Here is an 18864-nt window from a genome sequence, read left to right on the forward strand (position 1 = left end):
TTGTGGGTGTATATGGTCAATGTCCGCATGGCCGGATACATTATAGATGCTGAAAGGGAAAAGTGCATATTTTATTAATCGGACAGCAGCCGTGATAATACAGAAAGAAAAACCATTGTGATTACAGTAAAGGTTAAAATGGTTGTCATGCCTCAGCAGAACAAACCTGATGTGTAAAACAGAGATTTCCTGCTAGCTTTGTCCATTAAAACGGCTGCGATCATAACAGTGACCAGTCTAACCAGTCCCACTACGGATACATCGTGCTTGGGTTCCTAGCTAAAGACATAGTATTGGGAAAATATAACACGAGGCAAATTCTGATTCTAAAACTGACGTAAACTGACGGAGCGGGGTCAGCAGATGCTGAGGCGCATAGTGCGAAGAGGTCGCCAACTTTCTGCAGAGTCAATCGCTACAGCCCTCCAAACTTCATGTGGCCTTCAGATTAGCTCAAGAACAGTGCGAAGAGAGCTTCATGGAATGGGTTTCCATGGCCGAGCAGCTGCATCCAAGCCATACATCACCAAGTGCAATGCAAAGCGTCGGATGCAGTGGTGTAAAGCACGCCGCCACTGGACTCTAGAGCAGTGGAGACGCGTTCTCTGGAGTGACGAATCGCGCTTCTCCATCTGGCAATCTGATGGACGAGTCTGGGTTTGGCGGTTGCCAGGAGAACGGTACTTGTCTGACTGCATTGTGCCAAGTGTAAAGTTTGGTGGAGGGGGGATTATGGTGTGGGGTTGTTTTTCAGGAGCTGGGCTTGGCCCCTTAGTTCCAGTGAAAGGAACTCTGAATGCTTCAGCATACCAAGACATTTTGGACAATTCCATGCTCCCAACTTTGTGGGAACAGTTTGGAGCTGGCCCCTTCCTCTTCCAACATGACTGTGCACCAGTGCACAGAGCAAGGTCCATAAAGACATGGATGACAGAGTCTGGTGTGGATGAACTTGACTGGCCTGCACAGAGTCCTGACCTCAACCCGATAGAACACCTTTGGGATGAATTAGAGCGGAGACTGAGAGCCAGGCCTTCTCGTCCAACATCAGTGTGTGGCCTCACAAATGCGCTGCTGGAAGAATGGTCAATAATTCCCATAAACACACTCCTAAACCTTGTGGACAGCCTTCCCAGAAGAGTTGAAGCTGTTATAGCTGCAAAGGGTGGACTGACGTCATATTGAACCCTATGGATTAGGAATGGGATGTCACTTAAGTTCATATGCGAGTCAAGACAGGTGAGCGAATACTTTTGGCAATATAGTGTATATCAGGATTATATATAAAAACCATTTTAAGAATTTGCAACAAACTGTTACCATCACAAAATGTCATCAAGCATCAGTGATTATGACTAGAATCAATAAATCAATTTTGACTTTTTGTTTTCATTGTTAACTTTTTTTAGCAAGCCATATTTGTTAGTCAAATTAGAGTGTAATCAAAATGATAGAACAATGAATGTGAAACTTTAATCTGCAGCTAAATAGTGCTTATTGTTATTATAACTGATGTTGCTATGGGCAGTGTTCTTTCATCAGTATTTTTTCTCACACGGTAAGAACAAGAGAACCTCCATGCAGAAAATAACCTAGAGCAGGATCAAATTACAGGAGCTGTGAGGTGACATGCTACCCCTGAAGTAGGTTTATGATATAAATTAAAATTTACTCTTATATATGCGTAGATGAATTTGGTCGGGTCATATTATTGTGTATTTTGGGCTTCAAAATACTAAAGATCTCATTGCATACATTATTCACCTCTGCTTAAAACCCTGCTGTTTGTTTTTACCTGAGAATTGACACTATGCCTTATTCGATTGAGTTCAGCAGTGTAGTTTGATTCCGGGCCCCTGAGCCATTGGTGGGCTCTGGCAGCTTCGTCCCATCTGTTATTAGGGATGAGGTAACGTGGGGAGTTTGGCATGAAGCACAGGAGGAATAGCATAATCAAAACAGGCAATTCGCCAGCCACCGCCATGGCAGAACCTAGCCTATGTACGAAAAAAGGAAATCCCATTTATATTACTGTCAGGCAAAAAGATTTGAGTGTCCTCAATCAGATTACAGTATAAAAAAAGTCTTCAGAACCAACAACTCAGATAACAAAGTTAATTCAGCACAACATGATAAAATGACAGAGAAAAGGCAGAAGGTGTGTCACTTAACGAGAGCATAGAGTACCAGACCTCCAATGACAGTCATGATCTGAGGAGTAGATCCCAGGAATCCTCTGACACCTGGATGTGAAATCTCTGACACATAGACCTGCAACAATAATGCAAGATGAAGGTTTATGTTATTTGAAAAAAGAATGTAGAAATAATTTTCAATATGTTTAACTATAAGTTTGTGCAATTTTCTTTTTTTTTTGTGACAAAAAGCTTTAGCAAGAAATTATTTCTGGTGAGTGCTGGGAAAGGTAAAAGACAGAAATGTGAGACATGAGACAACATGCCCAGAAATGTACCCACTAGAATGGAGCTGGCTGTAATGCCAGCAGCGATGCCTGTGAGCAATCTTCCCAGGAGAAGCAGCCACACTTTATGCGCTGCTGCCATTATGAGAAACCCCGCCGTGGAGGGAATTACAGATATCATGATGGTGTGTTTCCTTCCAATTTTGTCATTCAAGCAGCATGGCACTCAACCCTCCTACTCCAAACGCAAAAACAGACTATGCAACAAATTGAATAGTTTTGGTTTGATCTGGCATTAAAGTCAGGAGAAAAACATTTAAAAGCCACTTTATCAGATAGGTCACATTCCTCGATTAATATTGCATATATATTCATTATCAGTTCAGTTTAGGATAATGTGATATCCAGTCAGAGACAAGCTGCTCTTACTCCAAACCAGGAAATCTGATGAATGTCCATGTGTAGACTTGGATCATCGTCGTTTTGAACCTGTGGAATCACTGCAGAGGGAAGTACTATGGAGTATCCAAAAATAAAACTGCCCCAAACAGTCGAAAAAGCAGCAACAAAGAGCCAACCATTTCTAAAGGAAGAAAAAATTAAAATATTGAATAAATGAGTAGTATAGAATAAATGCCCATCACTGATGATAAGGATCAAGATAAGACTCATGTCAAGTCAGGTTCTTCAGTAACATAGTAATTACAATGCAGTATCAAGGAACATTGAACTAAACAAAATGCAGATATAGGATGGTGTGGCACAGGAACAACACATGCAATTTAAAAAAAAAAGCAATAAATATATAGGATAATAAATACTCAGTACAATAAATACACAGAACAATAAAAATGTACACAGAAAAAATATAACAGTAAATACACATGATAAACACAGGAGAGTAAACTACTCTGTACAAAAATATTCATAAAAATAAATGCTCAGCCCAATAAATACACATAATAAATACAAGTGGAAAATATATAAGCACAGGACAATAAATACACAGGACAGTAAATACTCAGGACATTAAATTTTCATTATAAACCATATACTGGACCATTAATGCTCAAGACAATAAACACTTAGGATAATAATTACACAGGAGAATAGCCATGCCCACATACTTAAAGGTTTAAAATACACAAATGCACTGATGCACTGACTTAAGGGGCTGATCATACCCGCTCTGCACCATGCTCCCGTCAGGTCTCTAGCAGAGCTTATGACTTACTGACATCCATGTGGTGGAATCACCATCCCCTGGCTGTAAATCTAAAGACATACCTCTTCACCACTTAAATTAGCACTTCTGTTTTTAATAGAACTGATCAATTTTAATGAACCAAGGTTTTACCTAGACGAGGTGCTGATTGATTATAAACTGTACACGCTCAAAGAATAAATAATTGTGACTTATGAAGTTAAAGATAATAAACAAAGCACATTTTTGGTCTGTGTTTCCTCAATTCTTCTCGCTCTTGTTCTGCTCGACAGACATTACATTAAATACAGACGTCAAATACAGTTTAACTTTAGTTTAATGTATAGCATTAAGATCTCAGTTGAGCCAGCATGTTTTCAGATAGCTCTCATTATGCAATTAAATGAACTTGTTTTAAATCCATTGGTTTGTGTGTTTTCTTTCATATTGTATTAAGCTCCTCCAACATGATGTAAGTCTACAAAATGCTTCTGACTGTCATAATAATAACATGCTGCCAAATGCTGCAAATGTAATGTAATTAAAAACAGCAAGGGCCAAACTGTCCCTAGCCATCAGAGAGGCGAAGCGTGCACACGCCCAGAGAATCCACGGCCACTTCCAAAACAGCAGAGACTCCCGGCGCATGTGGCAGGGCATTCAGGCGATCACCAACCACAGGACAACTTCACCTTCCTGTGACAGTGATGCCTCCCTTCCAGATGCGCTGAACGACTTCTACGCTCGGTTTGAGGCACAGAACAACACAACAGCGAGGAAGACCATCCCTCCTCCTATTGACCCGGTGCTCTGTCTCACCACGGCTGACGTGAAGAGAACTCTATGCAGAGTTAACCCACGGACGTCTGCTGGACCAGACAACATTCCTGGCAGAGTTCTCAGGGAGTGTGCAGAGCAGCTAGCAGATGTCTTCACTGACATCTTCAACATCTCGCTGAGCAGCTCCATCATCCCTACGTGCCTCAAGACAACGACCATCGTCCCTGTGCCAAAGAAGTCCACGGTTTCCTGCCTCAATGACTACCGTCCCATTGCACTCACACCAATCGTGATGAAATGCTTCGAGAGGCTCGTCATGAGGCACATCAAGTCACAGCTACCACCCTTGCTGGACCCCTTGCAGTTTGCGTATCGTCCTAATCGTTCCACGGAAGACGCCATCACCACAACCCTCCATCTGGCCCTCACACACCTGGACTGCAAAGACTCCTACGTTCAAATGCTGTTCATAGATTTCAGTTCAGCATTCAACACAATCATCCCTCAGCAGCTGATTAAGAAGCTGAGTCTCCTGGGCCTGAACACCTCTCTCTGCAACTGGATCCTGGATTTCCTGACTGGGAGACCTCAGTCAGTCCGGATCGGGAGCAGTATCTCCAGCACGACCACTCTGAGCACTGGAGCACCTCAGGGCTGTGTGCTCAGTCCATTGCTGTTCACTCTGCTGACTCACAACTGTGCAGCAATGCACAGCTCCAACCACATCGTCAAGTTCGCTGATGACACGACCGTGGTGGGTCTCATCAGCAAGAATGATGAGTCAGCATACAGAGAGGAGGTGCAACATCTAACAGCCTGGTGCAGAGCCAACAACCTCTCCCTGAACGTCGACAAGACCAAAGAGATGGTTGTTGACTTCAGGAGAGCACAGTGTGACCATTCTCCGCTGTCCATCGATGGCTCCTCTGTGGAGATCGTCAAGAGCATCAAATTCCTTGGTGTCCATCTGGCGGAGAACTTCACCTGGTCACTCAACACCAGCTCCATCACCAAGAAAGCCCAGCAGCGCCTCTACTTCCTGAGGAGGCTGAGTAAAGCCCATCTCCCTTCCCCCATCCTGACTGTGTTCTACAGAGGGACCATCGAGAGCGTCCTGAGCAGCTGCATCACTGCCTGGTTTGGGAACTGCACCGTCTCAGATCGCAAGACCCTTCAGCGGATAGTGAGGACAGCTGAGAAGATCATCGGAGTCTCTCTCCCCTCTATCACAGACATTTACACCCCACGCTGCATCCGCAAAGCCAACAGCATTGTGGCTGACCCCACACACCCCTCACACACACTCTTCACCCTCCTGCCATCTGGAAAGAGGTACCGGAGCATTCGGGCCCTCACAACCAGACTGTGTAACAGTTTCTTTCCTCAAGCCATTAGGCTCCTCAACACCCGGGACTGAACTGTTCTACACTCTCACACACACTCTCACTCAGGACTGAACTGTTCTACACTCTCTCACACACACACACACTCTCACTCAGGACTGAACTGTATATTAACTCTCTGTCTCTCTCACACACAGATACACACACTCTCTCTTGACTGTGTGGACGCACACACACACACACATAGTTTATACTGTTCATTACTTACTGCACTACCTCTACCTGTCATCCGCTGCTATAGATATATTTATGTTTATTCTATTTGCACTACCTCAACCGCTGCTGTGTATTTTTGCACAATATTTTTGCACAATACTTTTTTTTACATCATTTCACTTTATCTATTTTATTTCACTTACATTCCAGTACACGTTCTTTTATTTATTTTCGGTGCTAAGTGTCCTGTGTTCTTTTGTGTTGTCTTTATTGTATTTATTGTCTTTTTTGCACTGTCTTGTCTATGCTCTGTTTGCACCTAGCTGCACACTGTGCACTTTACGTGGCTAAGACAAACTTCTGTCCTAGCTCTGTGGTGTTGTTTGCTGTTTTGTGTTGAACTTGTTGTTGTATGTTTATGTAGCACCAGGTCCTGGAGAAACGTTGTTTCATTTCACTATGTACTGCGCCTGCTGTATGTGGTTGAAATGACAATAAAAGCTTCTTGAATCTTGAATCTTGAATCTATATAGAACAATAATTACTCAGGACAGTAAATACACAGAACAATTAAGGCTCAAAAAAAAAAAACTCAGGATGATAAATACACAGGACATTCAAAACTGGTGCTGGAATGTGTTTTTTAGTTTAAGAAAAATGTGTGGTACAACTGCATGAAACACATTTCTTTAGATGTAACCATTGATGTTAAGCATGAATGTGCATGTTTAAACAGGGCGCATGCGCAGTTGTGTGACATTGTGTGATAAGTTCTCTCAATATGAAACAAATGTAGCGTTGAAAGGCTTGGCTACAGAGATTAAAGCTTACGTATTATGAAATATTATGTGGTGGAAACATTGGTTTAAATGCCATTTTTGGATTTTACGTATGTGTGTTCTGCCTTCTGTTTAGAAAAACTAAACATTTTCTGTACTGCTTATTCTAGGTATACTGAAGCCTGTGAATGATACTCTGTTAATGTATTTGGTGCCTGTGAAGTCAATGGTGGAAGGTAACTCACTAAAGGCATTTTTAAACGTGTCCCAGCGCACCCAACACACCTCCTCGCACGCTGTTTCTTTAGCATAGCATTGCAGTTTGTCAATGTATTGATTAGGGAAAACAGTGCAAGCAAAGTCCCGGGGGTCTCTGCTGCTACACTGTTAGTGCATTTGTTTCCAGTGAAGTAAATTGTCTCTCTCTAGAGATTTTAAACATGTCTCAGTGCACCTAACACATTTTATCTGTTTCTTCAGCTCCTTTAATGTCTTAGCCAAGCTCTTCGACCAATAGTTTAGCACACGGTATTTTCCCTCTTTGGGTCAAATTGGTGTCTTTCTGAGCATCTCTGTGCAGTGCCAACAAGATTCAGGTCACAGTCTTGTTAAACTGTGCCCACCCACTTTCGTGAGGGGATGTAGCTCAGTGGTAGAGCGCATGCTTCGCATGTATGAGGTCCTGGGTTCAACCCCCAGCATCTCCATTGTCGAGCTTTAGTGCTTTGAGTAGGGGGGGAAAAACACGCTGTTGGGCTTTAGTGCTTAGAGCAGGGGGAAAAAAACAGTGTAAGCAAGGTCTCTGTAAATACTCTGTTAGTGTATTTGGTGCCTTTGAAGTCAACGGTGGGAGTTAACGCTGGCCTTTTAAAACGCGTCCCAGTGCACCCAACACACCTCCTTGCACGCTGTTTGTTTAGCGTCGTATCGGTTTCTTCACCTCTTTGGTTGCCCGACCTTGAACGCCTAGTGCACGCTCTGGCATGGTGGCCTAGTGGGAAGGCGTCGGTCTCGTAAACCGAAGGTCACGGGTTCAATCCCCGTTCATGCCTTGTTGCAGCTTGCAGCTGGACTGTGCAACGTTGACCTGCGTGTTTCATGCAGCCTGTCGTCCTTGCACCAGATGAGCTGTTGTGTTTAGTAGGGATTATGAACCAGAACCCTGTCAAGCCTATCCCTCACGCAGCAGAAGAATGATGGTGTGTGCGACTGGATGCATTGTTCCAAAGTGTAGCACTGTATGAACCTCAATAGCTAAGTGCTGCCAATGTATGAGTTGTCTCATGTTACACTGATGCCCTTTGTGTAGCTGTTCCTCTTTAGCAATGTGACTTTTTTTTGGAGTTTCCTAATTTAAGAATTACCATGAAAACCTTCTTCTTGTGCTGGGATGTGTCGGTGCTCGCTCTTTTGGCTCACTTTGGGTCGGCTGTGTCAGTTGCGTCAAACGGGACCAAAAGTGAATGCTCAGACGACGCGCGTCCCCAACGCGATTCAGGTCACAGTCTTATTAAACTGTGCCCGCCCCCCTGCCCAAGGGGATTTAGCTCATTGGTAGAGCGCATGCTTTGCATGTATGAGGTCCTGGGTTCAAGCCCCAGCATCTCCATTGCAGTTTGTTTATGTATTGATTAGGGAAAGCAGTGCAAGCAATGTCCCAGGGGTCTCTGCAGCTACAGCTCTGCAGTTAGTGCCTTTGGTTCCTGTGAAGTAAATTGTCTAACCCTAGAGAATCTCTCTCTAGAGATTTTAAACATGTCTCAGTGCACCTAACACATTTTATCTGTCTCTTCAGCTCCTTTAATGTCTTAGCCAAGCTCTTCGACCAATAGTTTAGCGCACGGTATTTTCCCTCTTTGGGTCAAATTGGTGTCTTTCTGAGCATCTCTGTGCAGCGCCAACGCGATTCAGGTCACAGTCTTGTTAAACTGTGCCCACCCACTTTCATAAGGGGAAAAGGGGAAAAACAGTGTAAGCAAGGTCTCTGTAGATACTCTGTTAGTGTATTTGGTGCCTGTGAAGTCAATGGTGGAAGGTAACTCTGGCATTTTTAAACGTGTCCCAGCGCACCCAACACACCTCCTTGCACGCTGTTTCTTTAGCATAGCATTGCAGTTTGTCAATGTATTGATTAGGGAAAACTGTGCCCACCCACTTTCGTGAGGGGATGTAGCTCAGTGGTAGAGCGCATGCTTCGCATGTATGAGGTCCTGGGTTCAACCCCCAGCATCTCCATTGTCGAGCTTTAGTGCTTTGAGTAGGGGGGGAAAAACACGCTGTTGGGCTTTAGTGCTTAGAGCAGGGGGAAAAAAACAGTGTAAGCAAGGTCTCTGTAAATACTCTGTTAGTGTATTTGGTGCCTTTGAAGTCAACGGTGGGAGTTAACGCTGTCCTTTTAAAACGCATCCCAGTGCACCCAACACACCTCCTTGCACGCTGTTTGTTTAGCGTCGTATCGGTTTCTTCACCTCTTTGGTTGCCCGACCTTGAAAGCCGCGTGCACGCTCTGGCATGGTGGCCTAGTGGGAAGGCGTCGGTCTCGTAAACCGAAGATCACGGGTTCAATCCCCGTTCATGCCTTGTTGCAGCTTGCAGCTGGACTGTGCAACGTTGACCTGCGTGTTTCATGCAGCCTGTCGTCCTTGCACCAGATGAGCTGTTGTGTTTAGTAGGGATTATGAACCAGAACCCTGTCAAGCCTATCCCTCACGCAGCAGAAGAATGATGGTGTGTGCGACTGGATGCATTGTTCCAAAGTGTAGCACTGTATGAACCTCAATAGCTAAGTGCTGCCAATGTATGAGTTGTCTCATGTTACACTGATGCCCTTTGTGTAGCTGTTCCTCTTTAGCAATGTGACTTTTTTTTGGAGTTTCCTAATTTAAGAATTACCATGAAAACCTTCTTCTTGTGCTGGGATGTGTCGGTGCTCGCTCTTTTGGCTCACTTTGGGTCGGCTGTGTCAGTTGCGTCAAACGGGACCAAAAGTGAATGCTCAGACGACGCGCGTCCCCAACGCGATTCAGGTCACAGTCTTATTAAACTGTGCCCGCCCCCCTGCCCAAGGGGATGTAGCTCAGTGGTAGAGCGCATGCTTTGCATGTATGAGGTCCTGGGTTCAAGCCCCAGCATCTCCATTGCAGTTTGTTTATGTATTGATTAGGGAAAGCAGTGCAAGCAATGTCCCAGGGGTCTCTGCAGCTACAGCTCTGCAGTTAGTGCCTTTGGTTCCTGTGAAGTAAATTGTCTAACCCTAGAGAATCTCTCTCTAGAGATTTTAAACATGTCTCAGTGCACCTAACACATTTTATCTGTCTCTTCAGCTCCTTTAATGTCTTAGCCAAGCTCTTCGACCAATAGTTTAGCGCACGGTATTTTCCCTCTTTGGGTCAAATTGGTGTCTTTCTGAGCATCTCTGTGCAGCGCCAACGCGATTCAGGTCACAGTCTTGTTAAACTGTGCCCACCCACTTTCATAAGGGGAAAAGGGGAAAAACAGTGTGAGCAAGGTCTCTGTAGATACTCTGTTAGTGTATTTGGTGCCTGTGAAGTCAATGGTGGAAGGTAACTCTGGCATTTTTAAACGTGTCCCAGCGCACCCAACACACCTCCTTGCACGCTGTTTCTTTAGCATAGCATTGCAGTTTGTCAATGTATTGATTAGGGAAAACAGTGCAAGCAAAGTCCCGGGGGTCTCTGCTGCTACACTGTTAGTGCATTTGTTTCCAGTGAAGTAAATTGTCTCTCTCTAGAGATTTTAAACATGTCTCAGTGCACCTAACACATTTTATCTGTTTCTTCAGCTCCTTTAATGTCTTAGCCAAGCTCTTCGACCAATAGTTTAGCACACGGTATTTTCCCTCTTTGGGTCAAATTGGTGTCTTTCTGAGCATCTCTGTGCAGCGCCAACAAGATTCAGGTCACAGTCTTGTTAAACTGTGCCCACCCACTTTCGTGAGGGGATGTAGCTCAGTGGTAGAGCGCATGCTTCGCATGTATGAGGTCCTGGGTTCAACCCCCAGCATCTCCATTGTCGAGCTTTAGTGCTTTGAGTAGGGGGGGAAAAACACGCTGTTGGGCTTTAGTGCTTAGAGCAGGGGGAAAAAAACAGTGTAAGCAAGGTCTCTGTAAATACTCTGTTAGTGTATTTGGTGCCTTTGAAGTCAACGGTGGGAGTTAACGCTGGCCTTTTAAAACGCGTCCCAGTGCACCCAACACACCTCCTTGCACGCTGTTTGTTTAGCGTCGTATCGGTTTCTTCACCTCTTTGGTTGCCCGACCTTGAACGCCTCGTGCATGCTCTGGCATGGTGGCCTAGTGGGAAGGCGTCGGTCTCGTAAACCGAAGATCACGGGTTCAATCCCCGTTCATGCCTTGTTGCAGCTTGCAGCTGGACTGTGCAACGTTGACCTGCGTGTTTCATGCAGCCTGTCGTCCTTGCACCAGATGAGCTGTTGTGTTTAGTAGGGATTATGAACCAGAACCCTGTCAAGCCTATCCCTCACGCAGCAGAAGAATGATGGTGTGTGCGACTGGATGCATTGTTCCAAAGTGTAGCACTGTATGAACCTCAATAGCTAAGTGCTGCCAATGTATGAGTTGTCTCATGTTACACTGATGCCCTTTGTGTAGCTGTTCCTCTTTAGCAATGTGACTTTTTTTTGGAGTTTCCTAATTTAAGAATTACCATGAAAACCTTCTTCTTGTGCTGGGATGTGTCGGTGCTCGCTCTTTTGGCTCACTTTGGGTCGGCTGTGTCAAAAGTGAATGCTCAGACGTCGCGCGTCCCCAACGCGATTCAGGTCACAGTCTTATTAAACTGTGCCCGAACACCTGCCCAAGGGGATGTAGCTCAGTGGTAGAGCGCATGCTTTGCATGTATGAGGTCCTGGGTTCAAGCCCCAGCATCTCCATTGCAGTTTGTTTATGTATTGATTAGGGAAAGCAGTGCAAGCAATGTCCCAGGGGTCTCTGCAGCTACAGCTCTGCAGTTAGTGCCTTTGGTTCCTGTGAAGTAAATTGTCTAACCCTAGAGAATCTCTCTCTAGAGATTTTAAACATGTCTCAGTACCTAACACATTTTATCTGTTTCTTCAGCTCCTTTAATGTCTTAGCCAAGCTCTTCGACCAATAGTTTAGCACACGGTATTTTCCCTCTTTGGGTCAAATTGGTGTCTTTCTGAGCATCTCTGTGCAGCGCCAACAAGATTCAGGTCACAGTCTTGTTAAACTGTGCCCACCCACTTTCGTGAGGGGATGTAGCTCAGTGGTAGAGCGCATGCTTCGCATGTATGAGGTCCTGGGTTCAACCCCCAGCATCTCCATTGTCGAGCTTTAGTGCTTTGAGTAGGGGGGGAAAAACACGCTGTTGGGCTTTAGTGCTTAGAGCAGGGGGAAAAAAACAGTGTAAGCAAGGTCTCTGTAAATACTCTGTTAGTGTATTTGGTGCCTTTGAAGTCAACGGTGGGAGTTAACGCTGGCCTTTTAAAACGCGTCCCAGTGCACCCAACACACCTCCTTGCACGCTGTTTGTTTAGCGTCGTATCGGTTTCTTCACCTCTTTGGTTGCCCGACCTTGAACGCCTCGTGCACGCTCTGGCATGGTGGCTTAGTGGGAAGGCGTCGGTCTCGTAAACCGAAGATCACGGGTTCAATCCCCGTTCATGCCTTGTTGCAGCTTGCAGCTGGACTGTGCAACGTTGACCTGCGTGTTTCATGCAGCCTGTCGTCCTTGCACCAGATGAGCTGTTGTGTTTAGTAGGGATTATGAACCAGAACCCTGTCAAGCCTATCCCTCACGCAGCAGAAGAATGATGGTGTGTGCGACTGGATGCATTGTTCCAAAGTGTAGCACTGTATGAACCTCAATAGCTAAGTGCTGCCAATGTATGAGTTGTCTCATGTTACACTGATGCCCTTTGTGTAGCTGTTCCTCTTTAGCAATGTGACTTTTTTTTGGAGTTTCCTAATTTAAGAATTACCATGAAAACCTTCTTCTTGTGCTGGGATGTGTCGGTGCTCGCTCTTTTGGCTCACTTTGGGTCGGCTGTGTCAGTTGCGTCAAACGGGACCAAAAGTGAATGCTCAGACGACGCGCGTCCCCAACGCGATTCAGGTCACAGTCTTATTAAACTGTGCCCACCCACTTTCATAAGGGGAAAAGGGGAAAAACAGTGTGAGCAAGGTCTCTGTAGATACTCTGTTAGTGTATTTGGTGCCTGTGAAGTCAATGGTGGAAGGTAACTCTGGCATTTTTAAACGTGTCCCAGCGCACCCAACACACCTCCTTGCACGCTGTTTCTTTAGCATAGCATTGCAGTTTGTCAATGTATTGATTAGGGAAAACAGTGCAAGCAAAGTCCCGGGGGTCTCTGCTGCTACACTGTTAGTGCATTTGTTTCCAGTGAAGTAAATTGTCTCTCTCTAGAGATTTTAAACATGTCTCAGTGCACCTAACACATTTTATCTGTTTCTTCAGCTCCTTTAATGTCTTAGCCAAGCTCTTCGACCAATAGTTTAGCACACGGTATTTTCCCTCTTTGGGTCAAATTGGTGTCTTTCTGAGCATCTCTGTGCAGCGCCAACAAGATTCAGGTCACAGTCTTGTTAAACTGTGCCCACCCACTTTCGTGAGGGGATGTAGCTCAGTGGTAGAGCGCATGCTTCGCATGTATGAGGTCCTGGGTTCAACCCCCAGCATCTCCATTGTCGAGCTTTAGTGCTTTGAGTAGGGGGGGAAAAACACGCTGTTGGGCTTTAGTGCTTAGAGCAGGGGGAAAAAAACAGTGTAAGCAAGGTCTCTGTAAATACTCTGTTAGTGTATTTGGTGCCTTTGAAGTCAACGGTGGGAGTTAACGCTTTTAAAACGCGTCCCAGTGCACCCAACACACCTCCTTGCACGCTGTTTGTTTAGCGTCGTATCGGTTTCTTCACCTCTTTGGTTGCCCGACCTTGAACGCCTAGTGCACGCTCTGGCATGGTGGCCTAGTGGGAAGGCGTCGGTCTCGTAAACTGAAGATTACGGGTTCAATCCCCGTTCATGCCTTGTTGCGGCTTGCAGCTGGAGTGTGCAACGTTGACCTGCGTGTTTCATGCAGCCTGTCGTCCTTGCACCAGATGAGCTGTTGTGTTTAGTAGGGATTATGAACCAGAACCCTGTCAAGCCTATCCATCATGCAGCAGAAGAATGATGGTGCGTGCGACTGGATGCATTGTTCCAAAGTGTAGCACTGTATGAACCTCAATAGCTAAGTGCTGCCAATGTATGAGTTTTGTCATGTTACACTGATGCCCTTTGTGTAGCTGTTCCTCTTTAGCAATGTGACTTTTTTTTGGAGTTTCCTAATTTAAGAATTACCATGAAAACCTTCTTCTTGTGCTGGGATGTGTCAGTGCTCGCTCTTTTGGCTCACTTTGGGTCGGCTGTGTCAGTTGCGTCAAACGGGACCAAAAGTGAATGCTCCGACGACGCGCGTCCCCAACGTGATTCAGGTCACAGTCTTATTAAACTGTGCCCGAACACCTGCCCAAGGGGATGTAGCTCAGTGGTAGAGCGCATGCTTTGCATGTATGAGGTCCTGGGTTCAAGCCCCAGCATCTCCATTGCAGTTTGTTTATGTATTGATTAGGGAAAGCAGTGCAAGCAATGTCCCAGGGGTCTCTGCAGCTACAGCTCTGCAGTTAGTGCCTTTGGTTCCTGTGAAGTAAATTGTCTAACCCTAGAGAATCTCTCTCTAGAGATTTTAAACATGTCTCAGTGCACCTAACACATTTTATCTGTCTCTTCAGCTCCTTTAATGTCTTAGCCAAGCTCTTCGACCAATAGTTTAGCGCACGGTATTTTCCCTCTTTGGGTCAAATTGGTGTCTTTCTGAGCATCTCTGTGCAGCGCCAACAAGATTCAGGTCACAGTCTTGTTAAACTGTGCCCACCCACTTTCATAAGGGGAAAAGGGGAAAAACAGTGTGAGCAAGGTCTCTGTAGATACTCTGTTAGTGTATTTGGTGCCTGTGAAGTCAATGGTGGAAGGTAACTCTGGCATTTTTAAACGTGTCCCAGCGCACCCAACACACCTCCTTGCACGCTGTTTCTTTAGCATAGCATTGCAGTTTGTCAATGTATTGATTAGGGAAAACAGTGCAAGCAAAGTCCCGGGGGTCTCTGCTGCTACACTGTTAGTGCATTTGTTTCCAGTGAAGTAAATTGTCTCTCTCTAGAGATTTTAAACATGTCTCAGTGCACCTAACACATTTTATCTGTTTCTTCAGCTCCTTTAATGTCTTAGCCAAGCTCTTCGACCAATAGTTTAGCACACGGTATTTTCCCTCTTTGGGTCAAATTGGTGTCTTTCTGAGCATCTCTGTGCAGCGCCAACAAGATTCAGGTCACAGTCTTGTTAAACTGTGCCCACCCACTTTCGTGAGGGGATGTAGCTCAGTGGTAGAGCGCATGCTTCGCATGTATGAGGTCCTGGGTTCAACCCCCAGCATCTCCATTGTCGAGCTTTAGTGCTTTGAGTAGGGGGGGAAAAACACGCTGTTGGGCTTTAGTGCTTAGAGCAGGGGGAAAAAAACAGTGTAAGCAAGGTCTCTGTAAATACTCTGTTAGTGTATTTGGTGCCTTTGAAGTCAACGGTGGGAGTTAACGCTGGCCTTTTAAAACGCGTCCCAGTGCACCCAACACACCTCCTTGCACGCTGTTTGTTTAGCGTCGTATCGGTTTCTTCACCTCTTTGGTTGCCCGACCTTGAACGCCTAGTGCACGCTCTGGCATGGTGGCCTAGTGGGAAGGCGTCGGTCTCGTAAACCGAAGATCACGGGTTCAATCCCCGTTCATGCCTTGTTGCAGCTTGCAGCTGGACTGTGCAACGTTGACCTGCGTGTTTCATGCAGCCTGTCGTCCTTGCACCAGATGAGCTGTTGTGTTTAGTAGGGATTATGAACCAGAACCCTGTCAAGCCTATCCCTCACGCAGCAGAAGAATGATGGTGTGTGCGACTGGATGCATTGTTCCAAAGTGTAGCACTGTATGAACCTCAATAGCTAAGTGCTGCCAATGTATGAGTTGTCTCATGTTACACTGACGCCCTTTGTGTAGCTGTTCCTCTTTAGCAAGGTGACTTTTTTTTGGAGTTTCCGAATTTAAGAATTACCATGAAAACCTTCTTCTTGTGCTGGGATGTGTCGGTGCTCGCTCTTTTGGCTCACTTTGGGTCGGCTGTGTCAGTTGCGTCAAACGGGACCAAAAGTGAATGCTCAGACGTCGCGCGTCCCCAACGCGATTCAGGTCACAGTCTTATTAAACTGTGCCCGAACACCTGCCCAAGGGGATTTAGCTCAGTGGTAGAGCGCATGCTTTGCATGTATGAGGTCCTGGGTTCAAGCCCCAGCATCTCCATTGCAGTTTGTTTATGTATTGATTAGGGAAAGCAGTGCAAGCAATGTCCCAGGGGTCTCTGCAGCTACAGCTCTGCAGTTAGTGCCTTTGGTTCCTGTGAAGTAAATTGTCTAACCCTAGAGAATCTCTCTCTAGAGATTTTAAACATGTCTCAGTACCTAACACATTTTATCTGTTTCTTCAGCTCCTTTAATGTCTTAGCCAAGCTCTTCGACCAATAGTTTAGCACACGGTATTTTCCCTCTTTGGGTCAAATTGGTGTCTTTCTGAGCATCTCTGTGCAGCGCCAACAAGATTCAGGTCACAGTCTTGTTAAACTGTGCCCACCCACTTTCGTGAGGGGATGTAGCTCAGTGGTAGAGCGCATGCTTCGCATGTATGAGGTCCTGGGTTCAACCCCCAGCATCTCCATTGTCGAGCTTTAGTGCTTTGAGTAGGGGGGGAAAAACACGCTGTTGGGCTTTAGTGCTTAGAGCAGGGGGAAAAAAACAGTGTAAGCAAGGTCTCTGTAAATACTCTGTTAGTGTATTTGGTGCCTTTGAAGTCAACGGTGGGAGTTAACGCTGGCCTTTTAAAACGCGTCCCAGTGCACCCAACACACCTCCTTGCACGCTGTTTGTTTAGCGTCGTATCGGTTTCTTCACCTCTTTGGTTGCCCGACCTTGAACGCCTAGTGCACGCTCTGGCATGGTGGCCTAGTGGGAAGGCGTCGGTCTCGTAAACCGAAGATCACGGGTTCAATCCCCGTTCATGCCTTGTTGCAGCTTGCAGCTGGACTGTGCAACGTTGACCTGCGTGTTTCATGCAGCCTGTCGTCCTTGCACCAGATGAGCTGTTGTGTTTAGTAGGGATTATGAACCAGAACCCTGTCAAGCCTATCCCTCACGCAGCAGAAGAATGATGGTGTGTGCGACTGGATGCATTGTTCCAAAGTGTAGCACTGTATGAACCTCAATAGCTAAGTGCTGCCAATGTATGAGTTGTCTCATGTTACACTGATGCCCTTTGTGTAGCTGTTCCTCTTTAGCAATGTGACTTTTTTTTGGAGTTTCCTAATTTAAGAATTACCATGAAAACCTTCTTCTTGTGCTGGGATGTGTCGGTGCTCGCTCTTTTGGCTCACTTTGGGTCGGCTGTGTCAAAAGTGAATGCTCAGACGTCGCGCGTCCCCAACGCGATTCAGGTCACAGTCTTATTAAACTGTGCCCACCCACTTTCATAAGGGGAAAAGGGGAAAAACAGTGTGAGCAAGGTCTCTGTAGATACTCTGTTAGTGTATTTGGTGCCTGTGAAGTCAATGGTGGAAGGTAACTCTGGCATTTTTAAACGTGTCCCAGCGCACCCAACACACCTCCTTGCACGCTGTTTCTTTAGCATAGCATTGCAGTTTGTCAATGTATTGATTAGGGAAAACAGTGCAAGCAAAGTCCCGGGGGTCTCTGCTGCTACACTGTTAGTGCATTTGTTTCCAGTGAAGTAAATTGTCTCTCTCTAGAGATTTTAAACATGTCTCAGTGCACCTAACACATTTTATCTGTCTCTTCAGCTCCTTTAATGTCTTAGCCAAGCTCTTCGACCAATAGTTTAGCGCACGGTATTTTCCCTCTTTGGGTCAAATTGGTGTCTTTCTGAGCATCTCTGTGCAGCGCCAACAAGATTCAGGTCACAGTCTTGTTAAACTGTGCCCACCCACTTTCGTGAGGGGATGTAGCTCAGTGGTAGAGCGCATGCTTCGCATGTATGAGGTCCTGGGTTCAACCCCAGCCTCTCCATTGTCGAGCTTTAGTGCTTTGAGTAGGGGGGGAAAAACACGCTGTTGGGCTTTAGTGCTTAGAGCAGGGGGAAAAAAACAGTGTAAGCAAGGTCTCTGTAAATACTCTGTTAGTGTATTTGGTGCCTTTGAAGTCAACGGTGGGAGTTAACGCTGGCCTTTTAAAACGCGTCCCAGTGCACCCAACACACCTCCTTGCACGCTGTTTGTTTAGCGTCGTATCGGTTTCTTCACCTCTTTGGTTGCCCGACCTTGAACGCCTCGTGCACGCTCTGGCATGGTGGCCTAGTGGGAAGGCGTCGGTCTTGTAAACCGAAGATCACGGGTTCAATCCCCGTTCATGCCTTGTTGCAGCTTGCAGCTGGACTGTGCAACGTTGACCTGCGTGTTTCATGCAGCCTGTCGTCCTTGCGCCAGATGAGCTGTTGTGTTTAGTAGGGATTATGAACCAGAACCCTGTCAAGCCTATCCCTCACGCAGCAGAAGAATGATGGTGTGTGCGACTGGATGCATTGTTCCAAAGTGTAGCACTGTATGAACCTCAATAGCTAAGTGCTGCCAATGTATGAGTTGTCTCATGTTACACTGATGCCCTTTGTGTAGCTGTTCCTCTTTAGCAATGTGACTTTTTTTTGGAGTTTCCTAATTTAAGAATTACCATGAAAACCTTCTTCTTGTGCTGGGATGTGTCGGTGCTCGCTCTTTTGGCTCACTTTGGGTCGGCTGTGTCAGTTGCGTCAAACGGGACCAAAAGTGAATGCTCCGACGACGCGCGTCCCCAACGTGATTCAGGTCACAGTCTTATTATCTTCGCATGTATGAGGTCCTGGGTTCAAGGGGGCAAATAATATTTTTCCATCACCTCCTGAAAACATTGAACTAATTAGTTTATGTCTCTACAGGATTTAATGACATGGATTTGTCATTATGTAATCATACTAATTTGATGTGTGC

General features: G+C 45.8%; 21 non-coding genes and 1 pseudogene across 21 annotated transcripts; 21 read left to right on the top strand and 1 right to left on the bottom strand.

Annotated features, from left to right (window-relative positions):
• Window positions 1-237: 237 nt before the first annotated feature.
• LOC131353321 (solute carrier family 2, facilitated glucose transporter member 6-like) lies at window positions 238-3620 on the bottom strand (annotated as a pseudogene).
• A 3759-nt stretch (window positions 3621-7379) lies between these two features.
• Window positions 7380-7451, top strand: trnaa-cgc (transfer RNA alanine (anticodon CGC)). Its single transcript has one exon. It is a non-coding gene; the product is annotated as a tRNA-Ala (tRNA).
• A 273-nt stretch (window positions 7452-7724) lies between these two features.
• trnat-cgu (transfer RNA threonine (anticodon CGU)) lies at window positions 7725-7796 on the top strand. Its single transcript has one exon. It is a non-coding gene; the product is annotated as a tRNA-Thr (tRNA).
• Window positions 7797-8281: 485 nt separating this feature from the next.
• On the top strand, window positions 8282-8353 carry trnaa-ugc (transfer RNA alanine (anticodon UGC)). The gene has a single exon. It is a non-coding gene; the product is annotated as a tRNA-Ala (tRNA).
• A 554-nt stretch (window positions 8354-8907) lies between these two features.
• Window positions 8908-8979, top strand: trnaa-cgc (transfer RNA alanine (anticodon CGC)). Its single transcript has one exon. It is a non-coding gene; the product is annotated as a tRNA-Ala (tRNA).
• Window positions 8980-9252: 273 nt separating this feature from the next.
• trnat-cgu (transfer RNA threonine (anticodon CGU)) lies at window positions 9253-9324 on the top strand. The gene has a single exon. It is a non-coding gene; the product is annotated as a tRNA-Thr (tRNA).
• Window positions 9325-9809: 485 nt separating this feature from the next.
• On the top strand, window positions 9810-9881 carry trnaa-ugc (transfer RNA alanine (anticodon UGC)). Its single transcript has one exon. It is a non-coding gene; the product is annotated as a tRNA-Ala (tRNA).
• An 820-nt stretch (window positions 9882-10701) lies between these two features.
• Window positions 10702-10773, top strand: trnaa-cgc (transfer RNA alanine (anticodon CGC)). The gene has a single exon. It is a non-coding gene; the product is annotated as a tRNA-Ala (tRNA).
• A 273-nt stretch (window positions 10774-11046) lies between these two features.
• Window positions 11047-11118, top strand: trnat-cgu (transfer RNA threonine (anticodon CGU)). Its single transcript has one exon. It is a non-coding gene; the product is annotated as a tRNA-Thr (tRNA).
• Window positions 11119-11584: 466 nt separating this feature from the next.
• Window positions 11585-11656, top strand: trnaa-ugc (transfer RNA alanine (anticodon UGC)). The gene has a single exon. It is a non-coding gene; the product is annotated as a tRNA-Ala (tRNA).
• Window positions 11657-11995: 339 nt separating this feature from the next.
• Window positions 11996-12067, top strand: trnaa-cgc (transfer RNA alanine (anticodon CGC)). Its single transcript has one exon. It is a non-coding gene; the product is annotated as a tRNA-Ala (tRNA).
• Window positions 12068-12340: 273 nt separating this feature from the next.
• Window positions 12341-12412, top strand: trnat-cgu (transfer RNA threonine (anticodon CGU)). Its single transcript has one exon. It is a non-coding gene; the product is annotated as a tRNA-Thr (tRNA).
• A 964-nt stretch (window positions 12413-13376) lies between these two features.
• On the top strand, window positions 13377-13448 carry trnaa-cgc (transfer RNA alanine (anticodon CGC)). The gene has a single exon. It is a non-coding gene; the product is annotated as a tRNA-Ala (tRNA).
• A 268-nt stretch (window positions 13449-13716) lies between these two features.
• trnat-cgu (transfer RNA threonine (anticodon CGU)) lies at window positions 13717-13788 on the top strand. Its single transcript has one exon. It is a non-coding gene; the product is annotated as a tRNA-Thr (tRNA).
• Window positions 13789-14273: 485 nt separating this feature from the next.
• Window positions 14274-14345, top strand: trnaa-ugc (transfer RNA alanine (anticodon UGC)). Its single transcript has one exon. It is a non-coding gene; the product is annotated as a tRNA-Ala (tRNA).
• Window positions 14346-15165: 820 nt separating this feature from the next.
• On the top strand, window positions 15166-15237 carry trnaa-cgc (transfer RNA alanine (anticodon CGC)). The gene has a single exon. It is a non-coding gene; the product is annotated as a tRNA-Ala (tRNA).
• A 273-nt stretch (window positions 15238-15510) lies between these two features.
• Window positions 15511-15582, top strand: trnat-cgu (transfer RNA threonine (anticodon CGU)). The gene has a single exon. It is a non-coding gene; the product is annotated as a tRNA-Thr (tRNA).
• A 485-nt stretch (window positions 15583-16067) lies between these two features.
• trnaa-ugc (transfer RNA alanine (anticodon UGC)) lies at window positions 16068-16139 on the top strand. The gene has a single exon. It is a non-coding gene; the product is annotated as a tRNA-Ala (tRNA).
• A 339-nt stretch (window positions 16140-16478) lies between these two features.
• On the top strand, window positions 16479-16550 carry trnaa-cgc (transfer RNA alanine (anticodon CGC)). Its single transcript has one exon. It is a non-coding gene; the product is annotated as a tRNA-Ala (tRNA).
• A 273-nt stretch (window positions 16551-16823) lies between these two features.
• On the top strand, window positions 16824-16895 carry trnat-cgu (transfer RNA threonine (anticodon CGU)). Its single transcript has one exon. It is a non-coding gene; the product is annotated as a tRNA-Thr (tRNA).
• Window positions 16896-17840: 945 nt separating this feature from the next.
• Window positions 17841-17911, top strand: trnaa-cgc (transfer RNA alanine (anticodon CGC)). Its single transcript has one exon. It is a non-coding gene; the product is annotated as a tRNA-Ala (tRNA).
• A 273-nt stretch (window positions 17912-18184) lies between these two features.
• trnat-ugu (transfer RNA threonine (anticodon UGU)) lies at window positions 18185-18256 on the top strand. The gene has a single exon. It is a non-coding gene; the product is annotated as a tRNA-Thr (tRNA).
• The last annotated feature ends 608 nt before the right edge of the window (window positions 18257-18864 follow it).

The sequence above is a fragment of the Hemibagrus wyckioides genome, linkage group LG05 (assembly GCF_019097595.1).
Source record: "Hemibagrus wyckioides isolate EC202008001 linkage group LG05, SWU_Hwy_1.0, whole genome shotgun sequence".
In the NCBI taxonomy this organism is placed as follows: domain Eukaryota; kingdom Metazoa; phylum Chordata; class Actinopteri; order Siluriformes; family Bagridae; genus Hemibagrus; species Hemibagrus wyckioides.